Source organism: Oreochromis aureus, linkage group 3, assembly GCF_013358895.1.
Source record: "Oreochromis aureus strain Israel breed Guangdong linkage group 3, ZZ_aureus, whole genome shotgun sequence".
Lineage (NCBI taxonomy): Eukaryota > Metazoa > Chordata > Actinopteri > Cichliformes > Cichlidae > Oreochromis > Oreochromis aureus.
The window spans coordinates 132,389,256-132,402,946 of NC_052944.1; the positions used below are offsets into that span (position 1 = coordinate 132,389,256).

A 13,691-nucleotide genomic window follows, 5' to 3' on the forward strand; every position below is an offset into this window, starting at 1 on the left:
TCAAACTGTGACCCCAGGAAGACTCCCCAGAGCCGTCCATCTAAACAAAAGGCACTTAGACTAAAACAGTTTATCCTACCATAAAACAATAAGACAAGGTACGACCTCTCCCATGCTCCTAAAATGTGGGTGTGAAAGTCAGAGAGCTCTGGAATGCACACAAAGCTTGCAGACTATTAAGGATCAACCCTCTACCAATCTACACCTAATTATAAAACTCTAAGAATATATAAGCAGATATTTCTAAGCATAAATGACAATCACAATACAAATCTAACAAAATGTATTTGCGTTCTTGTTGGAGTCTCACTGATTGTCTTCACTTCATCAACTCACCTGCAGAAACAGTCGGTGCAAACAGCAGCAGCACACACACACCTGTAATAGGAGGACAGACGTCACTAAAGGTCACAGGCTCCTCCACCACCATGTTTACCTACACAGGTCAGGAGCTTCGTTCAGCGTGTGAATATGACCAAACAGATAAGCAGACATTTGTGGCAGTCACACTGGGGGAACTGCAGTAATAACAAAATCACACAAAGTTAGAACAGTTAGGAGTGAGGTGAGTGTGAGCTGAGACAGAACGGGAGTGCTGAAGGTGATGTTAGACACCAGAGACTTGGAGGAAAAAGTGAATGTTAGCTCAGTGTGACAGGTGAGACCTGAGTCTGGGAACCGCCCCTGGTAGGCGGAGCTGGTCTTTGCTCCTTTGATAAGCGCAGGTGTGGGCAATTGGGCATTTTCTCTGCAAACCTGAAGCTGCAAGTGCTCAGTCCAAGTTGGGCAAGTTGGTGTTTGTAACTTCTTTCTATGAAAGTCTGATGTGGGTTCTCTCCTAAACTTCTATTAGAACGGTAGGTTACACAAAAATGTACCACTTGAGCTCTGGCTGTTGGCAGAGGTTTATAGTTATGTGCACCCTTGTAGGTGGGAAACATTGCTCCCGTGAGAACGGTATAGTGGACTTCATCGCCACTGACCCACAGTTATTAGGGTGTGACACGAACTTGTGGACAGGTAACAAAACAATTAAGTTGAGGAATATTCCTGTGTTTTATTGTCCAGCATAAGTGATCTCCTGCCTTTTATTCACAGAGTACCGAGCTGCTGCTTTGCCCAGTGGATTTCTGGTTGCGGGAAAAGGACCCGACACATCAGTGTGTTTTAATTTGTTTTAAACTGGTGTAATTCGACGGCCCGACTGCTGCGGCTGTCGATTGTTTTGTTATTTTGTTTTATTTTTTCTGTATCAGTAGGCACCACAGATATTGATTCTTTTAGTATTTTAACCCCTTTTTATATATATATATTGTTGTGAACGGTAAAGGCGCAGCAGGGAAAACAAATCCTTTTTTTTTTTTTTTTGTCTCGCCGCTTTTGCATGCACAGCGGTGGGCCTGAGTGAAGACGGCACTGAAGAGTTGCCTTTTTCTATAGTGTTTTGCCCATTTGGGGTTGTGTGAGTTGTCCGTCCTTTTTAACCTGTGTGCTATGTTGATTTGTTCTTAAACGGTTCCCATAGCGCTTGTCCTGTCTCACGGGCAATCATACAGTTTTATCGTTTTTAAACAAGGTAAAGTTTTTAATTGTTTTTAAGTGCCGCTGTTACACTGTTACTTTTATTTTGTATTAAAAATTAAATTATTTTTAACTGACTGTGCACCTACGGCTCTGTCCTATTTTAAATAGGTACCTACCACGGGTCACATCAGGATTAAATGTGTGTTTATCACTTAGATTACACCTAATCATACCTGCATCATCATTCCCAACACCCTGAAGGACAGCGAGGAGAATTTGGATGCTTTTTAAGATTACAATTCAATTTTATTTATACAGCACCAAAAACAACCACCTCAAGGCGCTTTATATTGTAAGGTAGACCCTACACCAGGGGTCACCACCTCTAGTCCTCGAGGGCTACCGTTCTGCAGCTTTTAGATGCATCCTTGTTTTGATGATGGATTGAACAGTGCTCCTTGAGATGTTCAAAGCTTGGGATATTTTTTTTTTTTTATAACCCATTGATATCACTGGATTTTATTTAGGGGTATCTGAGTACAGGGTGCCAAATAGAAATGCATGTCTGACTTTTCAGATTTTTATTTGCTTACATTTTGAAAAACATGTTTGATTTTTGTACCACCTCCCAATTATTTGCTACTTTGTGTTGGTCGATCACAGAAAATCTCACTAAAAACGTTTAAATGGTAAATGGCCTGTATTTGTATAGCGCTTTTCTAGTCCCTAAGGACCCCAAAGCACTTTACACATCCAGTCATCCACACATTCACACACTGGTGATGGCAGCTACATTGTAACCACAGCCACCCTGGGCGCACTGTTTGTAGATGTAAGGTGAAAATATGTGTAAAAGTCAATCAAATCAAAATTTGGATCCAAGTTCATCTCCAAATGTAAGAGTCAGAAAGAGCTTGCTGATATTTCTGCAGTTGATCTTTATTAAATGAATAATGAATAAATGAGCGTAGCAGCTCTGAGTTTGACTCACCGAGGAGCAGAGAGACACATGGAGTCTTCATCGTGTCTGGATGACGTCTGAGCAGCAGCAAGACGCCTTCAGCTTCATCACTTCCTCTTTATCACATGCAGAGTCTCACTGGCTGAACTCAAGTCGCCACACTGAGGGGTTGATGAGGGTGCGGCTCACTTTAATGAGCCGCAACCTGTAGTTATCAAGCAGCTTGCAAAGAAAAGCTGGACTTCTTTAAGTTGAAGAAGTTTCACCTCTCATCCAAGAAGCTGCTTCAGTCAAATGGTGGAGATTCCCAGATTTAAACCCAGTGGGGGTTTCCCCCCAAAGAGGGACAAAGGACCCCCTGATAATCATCTAATCACCTGAGCCAAGGTGTGAAAATGGGTGTGGGTCCCAATCAGCCAGGGTTTTGGGTGAGCTCATTGTGAAACCTGGCCCCACCTTGTCATGTGATTTCCTGAGGTCAGATGCCCCAGGATGTGAGTGGGCGTTAAGGCGTCTGGGGAGGGAACTCAAAACTGGATTATAGATGGCAGACAGTTGGTGTCGTAAACCACCGCCTCTGTTCAACTTAAAGAAGTCCAGACGCTTTTCTTTGCAAGCTCCTTGACTACGATGACCTTGATGACTGAGAACCTTCACAGACAACCTGTAGTTATCATTTACAAAGCTAAAAATCATCAACCATTTTCTCAACCATTTATCCCATGCAGGGTTGCAGAATGGGCTGAAGCCTGTTAGGTCTGCACTCGCAGGCCTCACTGGTTCAGAGATTTATCACCCTTGAACAAAGCAAGACACTCAGCTTAACCGGTTTTTACTTGCTAGCAAAAGAAGCCTGCTCAGAGTCTCAGGGCGGCACCTCTGCCCTCGACATCAGACGACTCCAAAGAACCAGCCTCCCCTGCAGCCTTTTATTCTCAGTGCAAAACAGTCACACACAGTTTCACAAACACCCATTGTAAAACCCCCCTGTGGTGCGTCGTAAAACTAAGGCACTGAGTGTGTGTGTGTGTGTGTGTGTGTGTGTGGCTTCCTGATCACAAAGGGTTATCTCCCCTCACCCTGTTTATGGCTCAACTCCTGTAATGGTCCACCACATACAAGTGTACATTCCTTACCAGATAAGAAACCAGAACCTTTTTCATAAAATGTGCCTGCAGTTAAACACTATAACCAATTGCCTCGGGGGGAGGAACAGAATAATACTAAACATGCAGTTTAAGGCAAGGTTTACAAATTTCAGTACAGCAATGACAGCTATTATCAAAGTCAACCTAACAAAGCCTTTTCCTAGCTGTGATAGGATGAGTGATGTGGTGATAGAGCTTAACAGTCCAGCTTTACAAACTAAGCTTCACTCTGTTTCTTTACAGCTATCAGGTAAAATTTGCCTCCACCAAAGTCTTTTTATCACTAATTTACAGTGTCGGGTTGGCTTAGGTTAAAGGTCAAACACTATTTACTGTCTAACAGTGAAGATGAATCCTGCAGCATTGAACTCTCAGTCAGACATTATAAAGTGTCTGAACACTTATTTTTGTGATCAGCAGAATGAACTCCATCCTAAGGTGCAGTTTTAGACTAATAGCTTTGTTCTACTCATATTTCATATCCAGAAAAATATTCCTTTATGTAATTTATGACACTCATTTGTCTTCATCCATTTAATGCCAAAAGAAAAGAGCAGCTACTGAAACACCACAAACTCACCACTTGTAGTTAAACTTTGTTTTGAAATACTGAGTATCAAAAGATATAGAAAGATATCTGAGACGTGTAATAAGTGATCCTGCTTTGTGACTGAAATCACTGTTTTATCCAAGTGAGTCTGGACTGAAATTGTGAAATTTTGAAAAAAGTTTGAAATTTGTCATGTGCATAGTTATAAGAGTACAACAAGCAGTGAAATGTGACCTGATACGCTCCTCGACTGTGCAAAAAGAGAGAGAACATATATACAGTGGGATGCAAAAGTTTGGGCAACCTTGTTAATAGTCATTATTTTCCTGTATAAATCGTTGGTTTTTACAACAAAAAATGTCAGTTAAATATATCACATGGGAGACACACACAGTGACATTTTAGAAGTGAAATTAACTTTATTGGATTTACAGAAAGTTTGCAATAATTGTTTAAACAAAATCAGGCAGGTGCATAAATTTGGGCACTGTTGTCATTTTATTGATTCCAAAACCTTTAGAACTAATTATTGGAACTTAAATTGGCTTGGTAAGCTCAGTGACCCCTGACCTACATACACAGTTGAATCCAATATTGAGAAAGAGTATTTAAGGGGTTCAATTATAAGTTAGCGTCCTTACAATCGCCACAATCGTGGCTCCAAAATTATGAAAAAATTTGCCCTTGCACATTAGAGAGGCTCCTTCACTGTCCACTTTGAAATCGCGTCTTCAAACCGATTATTTATTTTTAAATAAAGGTGATTTATTGATTGATTGACCTCTCTGCTGAATCACACTCTGTCTCTTCCACAGCATGTCTTTATCCTGTCTTCCTTCTCTCACAGCAGATGGCCCCGCCCCTCTCTGAGCCTGGTTCTGCTGGAGGTTTCTTCCTGTTAAAGGGAGTTTTTCCTTCCCACTGTCGCCAAAGTGCTTGCTCATAGGGGTCATATGATTGTTGTTGTTTTTTTTCTCTGTAGGTATTATTTTAGATTCTACCTTACAATATAAAGCGCCTTGAGGCGACTGTTGTTGTGATTTGGTGCTGTATAAATAAAATTGAACTGAATTGAATTGAATTGAATTGAATCCTTCTGAAGTCTACTACCAACTAATTGGTCTTTCAGACGTTCTGGAGGTTGTTGTCCCGGCACCACGATGCCAGATTCTTCACTTCATCCATGTACGCTGCCTCATCGTTGTTGAAAATGGTGCCTAACACCAGTGTGTCATCTGCAAACTTCACAATACATTCCCACCCTCATGCACACATATACTCAGCACTCGCCCAACATGGAGACAAACAGAAATGATCACTATACACACACTCTCACTCCCCAAACATACTCTATACCCCAGGTACTATCACCCCCAGAGGGGCAATCCACCCCCAGACCCACAAATTGTTGCCTTTTGCCCTGGGGTAGAGACAAGCAGACTGCCCCAGGTCCTGCCCCCAGGGAGGCACCGCATCCCAGACCGTATACACAGATGTATAACGTGCCCACCCCCAAGGCCCTATATGTATGTGTTATGAGAGTGTGAGTAATGTGGATGTCTGTGGAATAAAATTGAGGAACAGGTGGCCAGAAGGGGACAGGAACAGGGGACAGAGGGGGAATGCCTTCCCTGCACCTCAGTGACACACCTGTACCCCAAGGTGCCGCATGTGTGGTGGTGTGATGGAGCTGAAGAGGGAGGCTGTTGGGGTCCCGAAGAGAAGGATTCTTTTTCTTTTGGGGGAGAGGGTCTGTCGAGTCACGAATCTTAAAAATGGTTCAAGCTTTGCTCAGGTTAGAAGGAGTTGATTTCTGCGTGCAGATGCCAATTAAAATCAAAAACTCAAAGATCACAAGAGAAGAGCAGAGTTCTATGCCAGTCGTTTTATTGAACGGTCAAGTTCAGCTAAACATAAAAAAAGCAAAAAAAGCTCCCCTTGTCATGGTCCCCGTACCTCTCGGTGTCTCTGAGGGCTAGAGACACATCAGTGTTTTTGTTTCTGCTTTCTCTCGCTCTCTCTCTCGCTAAGGTGGATCTCACTGTGGGTTCTTGCCTTTGACTGACACACCTGCTAATCATTACTCACCTGCAGCGCATTACCTTGGCGTTCTGAGGTCTTTTTAACATGGTGAGTCGAGGCTTCTCATCACTGGATTGTAGCATGACTCCCGTCAGTGTTACCTTGTCATGTTAGTCTTTCTAGCTGTGTGTTTTCCAGCAAGTGATTGCCTTCTCTTGTGAATTATAGATTTCCTGGATCCGTCCCTGCCTGTGTTGTTTCCCAGTTTGACATGAGTGATTGAGTGGTGTGTGGCTGAAGAGGACATTTTCCTGTGTGTGTGTGTGTGTGTGTGTGTGTGTGTGTGTGTGTGTGTGTGTGTGTGTGTGATCGAAGAGAAGATTTTCCCCAAGGATCCCCCTGGATACTTTCCTCCCCTTCACATTTTGTATATAGCACTAGGTGTGTGTGAATCACTTGTGAATAAAGTGTTAAATTGCATTACCATTTTTCAACCGTGAGCACATGCAGATCATAAACCAACACAAACAGACCCATTTTTTATAGGGTCAGTGACCCCTCCGCCTGATGTTGGGTATTTTTTCATTCCTTCCTTTTTCCCTGTTCCCTGTTAAAAATTAAACTAACTATTTTCTCAGCTCTACAAATGTGAACATTAACCCCAATTATTGATATAATGTGTTTGTCAATACTTTTCCCCAATCAATTGTCAATTTCCAATTTGTTCTTCTTGAATCCCCAGCACTTGTTTTACATAACCTGCTGGCATTGCTCCATAACTCTCAGAGCGCTGTTCCCAACATCAGTCATTTTAATTGGGTCCCTTTTGACAGTTTTATGGCCAAAAGTCTGGAAAACTACAGGTATCAAACATACTGCAAAGGAAAACAATTAATCCTCCTGACAGCTTTGTTGGGTTCACTGCCAAGGGTGGGCTGCTCTACCCGTTAAGGGGTTTTTCACAATTTTGGCAACTGGAGACAGGCAAAAGTGTCCCAGGTGCACTCTTAGGCGGGCTTTATGGGTCAGAGATGGGTGCTTCACCACCTTCTGGCAGCGGAGAAGCTCCCAAGTGCAGCTCAGTGGCGCCAAATTTATTTGGCCTTTGTTTGGACTAGTTAACATTGGTCATAATCAGTGATGGCAATAATGGCATAACTTTTTCTAATGACGCGACTGCTGTCTCCAGGCAGAGACAGGAGTGAAACACTTGCTGCTGTCAGACCTACAGGTATCAGGCTGTGATGTTTTCCTTTAAAGTGGACAAAAATTATTTTTTGGAGTGGCAAAAATAATTTGTGTGGCATCTTATTGAATGTAGAACACCTGATTGTTATGTAAATAGTTTGAAATGCATATTTAAAGAGGGGTAAAAAGTAAATGACTGCACATAACTTGTTTGCGAAACTTGTGCATATGATTTTAAAATTGACAATTTAGATTTGGATTTAAAGTTATGAAATATGATTTATAAAACATGTTTGGTTGTTACAGTAAAAAATATAAGTTTGTTACTCAGATTTTATGTTTTTTGTCTGATTTTAGATCAATTGTGCTAATATAGTATATCGAAATGACAACATAACTGTAAATTCAGACACACGAGGTTGTGCTGAAAAGAATTATACCAAACAAGGAGAAGTAAATACTTTTTTGTTGTGTTGCATGTGTAGCTCATTGTAAATAATTGTACTTTGTGTGAAGTATCTTGATGCATTCTCAATCATCCAGGAAAGTAAATCTCCAAAAGTTGAATCTGTTCATCTGGACGTAGCGTTTTGTGGGAGAAACGTTTCGTCACTCATCCAAGTGACTTCTTCAGTCTCAGCTGACTGCAGGTTTCCCCAACCCTTATAAACAGTACATTTGCATAATGACTGAAACCAGCCCACTGAGGGAAAAATGGGCTGTGAGATCAGTTATCGGAACAGTTGAGACGCATTTTTTCTAAACACCGGGTCTCTGTGGCTTTTAAACCCCAAAACACGCTGTGCCAAAAACTGGTCCACCCCAAGGATCGGGTCCCCCGACACAGACAGAGTAACATAGTGTACGCTGTTAAGTGCCAGGAGGATTGCCAGGATTTATACATCGGGGAAACCAAACAACCTCTGGTGAAGCAGATGGCACAACACAGAAGAGCTACCTCATCAGGCCAGGACTCTGCAGTCTATTTACACCTACAGGCCAGTGGACACTCTTTCAACGATGAGGATGTAGACATCCTGGACAGGGAGGAACGCTGGTTTGAGGGCGGAGTCAAGGAGGCCATTTACGTGAAAAGGGAAAGACCATCTCTGAATCGAGGAGGGGGCCTAAGGGTACATCTTTCGCCATCTTACAATGCTGTGATTGCAGCCATTCCCCAACTCTCTGTGAATGGGACTCATGGCCATTGATCAGTGTTCTTTGATCAGTGGGTTTTGGTCAGTGATTGTTGATCAATGGTCATGAGAATTTGCATAATTATGATTAAGGAACTGACCTCACAGCCCATTGTTCCTTCAGTGGGCTGGTTTCAGTCATTATGCAAATGTACTGTTTATAAGGTTTGGGGAAACCTGCAGTCAGCTGAGACTGAAGAAGTCACCTGGATGAATGACGAAACGTTTCTCCCACAAAACGCTACGTCCAGATGAACAGATTCAACTTTTGGAGATTTGTGTGAAGTAGTTTCAATAAAACAGAAAAGAATAGTATATTTGTTTGTTTTTCATTCTTGATCTTATCACAAGTACTTAGCAAGTACATAAAAATGAAATGCAAACTATTTACATGGCAACACACAGCTGGCATCAATCTTTAACCACAAAATGAAACATTACAGGCTATTTAGAGCAGCACATTGTTTGGAGAAGTATTTCCCAACAAGTTCAGGAAGACACACTTTAAGAAAGAAGTCTTGTGCTTGCTTTAAACGCGGTTCCCAGAAATCCACTTCAGGGAAGATGCGTATGACAGAAGGTCTCTCTGTGTCCACACAACGAGGTCACAGTGGTTGGCGCCGGTAACAAAGATTTGTATTTGTACCTGAGAGTATTGTATCCAGTAATGGTGACAAATTATCCAGCGTTGGAATCTGCTTTTTTTACGATCACCTCCTTTTGCCTCTCAAGGAGAGCTATGGCCACACAACGATCACATCAAGGGTGGCTCAGCACCCCTCAGTGTTATTGCTATCACCTGGCCAACAACACTCACAAGTGATCCAACAAAAGTAGCGATATTCCCCACAACACTAAAGGTCACACCACAAAACAGTCATCTCATGAGGATCTAATTAGCATCCAGTGACACAGACAGACGCACAAACATGGTGTACACACTATGCCAACTTAAAAACGGCCTACCTGCCTCACCATAAGAACATAATGGACTCAAACCTCTTGCCAAGTTTGGTGCCACTGGTTTACTATGAGCAACTCAGAGCCTAAAACGCTAAAAACAATAAAACTTTACCTATCTAGTCTTCAGTGGTGTACCGGGCTCGAGGCAACTTGAAACACAAACTCAAGGGCAGGCAGCAGACCAGGGGTACAGTCTCCCACCAAACCCTGAAGCGTACCCCCACCCAGGACAACCACTAACCACAATAAACTAAAACAACAAAGCAAAACAACAAAACAACAAAACTAGTTCATGCATTTATTACTTCCAGGCTGGACTACTGTAATTCATTATTATCAGGATGTCCTAAAAACTCCCTGAAAAGTCTTCAGTTAACCCTCTGGGGTCCAAGGTATAATTGGCCGTTTTTGACTACTTTTGATTTTACCTCTATATTTCACCATGTTTTTCTTGCCTTGTTTGGTATCATTATTTTCAGCACAACCTCAAATATCTGAAATTTGAGTCATTTTTCATTTTGGTATACTATATTAGCACAGTTGATCTAAATTCCGACAAAAAATTCAAAATCCGAGTAGAAAAAAGTTATATTTTTTACTGTAAAACCCACAGACATGTTTAAATGTTGAAATGCAAATAGAAATTGTACATTTCTAAAAATTATGCACAAGTTTTCCAAACAACAAAGATTATTTACAGAACAATCAGGTGTGCTGCATCAAATAAAAAGGCACAAAAATTATTTGTGCCAGTCCAAAAAATGTAGTTTGTGTTCAGTATAAGACAGAGGAGAACACCACAGGCCTAAACCCTGCAGGTCTGACAGCAGGAGGTGCATGAGTCCAGTTTTCCATGTGGGGACAGCGTTTACACTGGAATCTGCCTTTAATGGCTTTTTTTAGAGCAAATATGAAATTCAGCAGTCTAACTGACACACAATACAAGACAATAACTACACAACACACTAACTATAGCCTCCAAACACGCTAAACGTCACTAATGTCTCAAATATGAAAACTCGCTCTCTCTCTTTCTTTTGCTCGCCCCCTTTTCTGTCGCAGGTGTCACTCCTAAAAACTTCCCCTTCTCCCTAAACAACCAAATGTCACATGTTGCCTTATCATTTTTTTGATTGGCTGACATGGTGAACTCCAAAGGGAACACCAAAGGGGAAGGGGTGTTTTTTCTTTTTCTTTTTTCACTCGCAAGCGGAGAGTGTTTGCTAGGCTGTCTGTAGAAAACGCCGTTTTTACCGTTCTTCCCGCTGTAAACACCACTGTTTCGTTAAAAAAAACAACATTGCGTGTATTTTTTTATCATAACTCTGGTTTCACGTGGCCCATCGACACAATTCAAAAACTGGTATAGAGGCTGTATCCCAATTCAGGGTCTGCAGCCTTAAAGGCTGCATTTTAAGGCCGATTACGTCACAGCGGCGCGCCGAAGACTGTCCCAATTCAAAGGCTGCTTGAAATGCGGCCCTGAAATGCGGCCTTCATGTCCCTGAATTTTAAGGCTGTGGCAGTGTAGACTTCGTGGCCCAACATATCCCACAATTCATAGCTCGGCAGTCACTGTGGATAATTTTGCTGCAGACGGCAGAAGCGGAGCGGCCGAAGAGTAAACTGTTAAACGTAAGTACTGAATATGATGTCACTTATTTATGTGCAAATGTTTAATAATGAGGAACATTAAAACATTACTGTTGGCCACATGTCGGCAAAGTTATGTAACATTAGCGATGTTTGTACTTTCAGCGTTTACTTGGTTTTAAAGCCTTTAAAATATAATAATACAATAGCTGACCTTAATCGTACATAGAATGTGATGATTTTATGGATAATTAAAGTCAGTCATATATCCACAAACACAACAAGCTGAAAGTCAGTGATGCTGCTCGGTTTGCAGTCCTGAATATGACGGCACAAGCAGGATTCACTGCACTGTTAATGTTAGCTATGTTATATTGCTGCCTCTGTTCGGTGGTGTCGAGCCAAACGGACTTTAACGTGTGTTTGAACGAGCTGACGGTTCACTCGTTAAGCTGAAAGAAAGATGCTTTAATCACAGGAGTCACACATGTGTCCACTGGACCATCTGGAACTCTTCTTGTTTAGCACTCGTAATAACACAAACACTAAATCCTCCTTCTCTTGTGCTGTTTTGTAGCAGTGTGTACACCTGAGACTGTCACCTGTCTGTCTGTCCTGCACTCTCTCTGTTTCTTTCTCTCTGATTGTGGAATAAAAGTATGAACATGTATTTATAAGTTACACTTGTGTTTGAATCCTGCAGCTTATCACACATTTGATTTCCATGTGTGACGACTGCAAGTGTCCAGAGTGAGGACAGACTGAGGGACCCACTGCTGCACATCATCTGTGAGGCTTTGCACCCTGATGATCCACCAGGACAAACTCAGCAGTGTGTGAGGAAGAGGAGGAGGAAGAGCCAGCAGCAGCTGACAGATGGAGAGAATAGACAGACTGTTCCCTGTTTGTGAAGGACTGCTAGGAAAGTTTAACATAACTAATTGTCTGTCCTGAATCAGTCTTATTAGGTAACGTTCAAATAATGTTATCATCCCAGTGTTTTCAGTGTGGGAGAAAGTACTCAGGGCCTTCAAGTTACACACTATGAAAGGCAGCAACAAGTTTAATATTCAGAAACCTAAAGTATGTATCAGCAGCAGAATGGAGCTAAAAATAAATGTTTGTTTCAGTTCTATGAAGCTTTGAGTATTTTGGATTAGTAGCACTGCTGTGTTTGTTGCATCATATTGCTGTAATTGTTTATATGCTTTATATATTCTGAGGTAAGTTGATCTATAGTGTTACATCATATTCTGTAAGGATGTTATGTGTTTGTAGACTTTCTGCCCAGTTTGACCCATTTAGCAGAAGTCAGCCTGTTTAAGGCTCTGATATCTATTCTGTCTGACTTAAAGCAGTTATGACATGGTCTGATTTTCTCACCCAATAAAGGAATATTTCATATATCAGTCTGATCTTCATTCTATCAGAAACAGTTATCACAGCTCGTACATTTTCTTTTTATACATATATGTAAGCATTGAGCCAAATTTAGTAATGACAACATATTGAAAGAACAATATTTGTCTCTTATATATAATACATCTGTATATACACTGTCAGAGATACTTGTCTTTGAGTGAGGATTTAAGGCGATAGAACATATAAATAACTGCAACTTGAATCTTTACTGAAGCTCAGTATTTGACACAGAGTTCACTCACATGTGCTGTACCAGTGTACCTGCACATGTGATGTGACAATAAAAGTGATTTGATTTGAGAGTTCAAACTCACTGCTGTAATAACTTATGATGATTAATATAATAACTATAATATTGGCCATCTCATATTTACACTTACTTTAGTCTCATGAACAACATTAGCTAATTGTTATTTATTAGCTAATCTTAAATGACTGTTCAGTACAGAAATGAAGTCCAACAATCATGTTTTACAGTCCTGTGGTCTCAGCCTCAGATACGTATTAAATCACACAAAACTCGTGTAGAAACAAACACACGAACAAAACATGTTCTCCTTCATTTCTGTCAAACAAAGCTGTATGACACGTTTCCAGCGATTGGTGTTATGGTTGCTAGGCAACATGAGCTGCGCGACGCAAGCTGGACTGTTCAATTTCACAAGCCTCTTCCGGCCTTAGCTGTCTTTGAGTACGCGGCCCTTGAGGATTGTTGAGGCTGCGTACTTTAAGGCTGCAGACCCTGAATTGGGATACAGCCATAGTTTGAAGTCCGCACTTTTGACCCAAGTTGAAATGGAGACTCTGACGCGTTGCATCTTGTAGCTGTCTAATCTTAAATTGGTCGTGTGATTATATATTGGTTTCCCTTCATTGGCTCAATCAAAAGTCAAACTAATGTTAGTGTGGATAGAACGATTCTTAAGAAACCCTGATTGTGATTCACTAATAATTTGCTCTATGCCGTCCTTTAATCTGTTCGCAGTTACATAGGCAATGATTTTATAATCTGTATTCAGTAGTGTAATGGGTCGCAGATTATTAATTAGTCTTTTATCTCTACCAGGTTTGGGAATAAGAGAGATAAGACCCTGTTTCATTGTCGATGATAATGTTTCATTAGG

At 41.3% G+C, this 13,691-nt stretch overlaps 1 protein-coding gene and 1 long non-coding RNA gene across 2 annotated transcripts in view; one reads left to right on the forward strand and one right to left on the reverse strand.

Moving 5' to 3' along the window:
* Positions 1–13,691, reverse strand: part of LOC120435347 — a 63,688-nt gene that overhangs the window by 5,169 nt on the left and 44,828 nt on the right. The gene's annotated exons all lie outside the window — the stretch shown is intronic.
* On the forward strand, positions 758–1,417 carry LOC120438112. Its single transcript, XR_005611675.1, has 3 exons — positions 758–857; positions 931–1,020; positions 1,099–1,417. It is a non-coding gene; the product is annotated as an uncharacterized LOC120438112 (long non-coding RNA).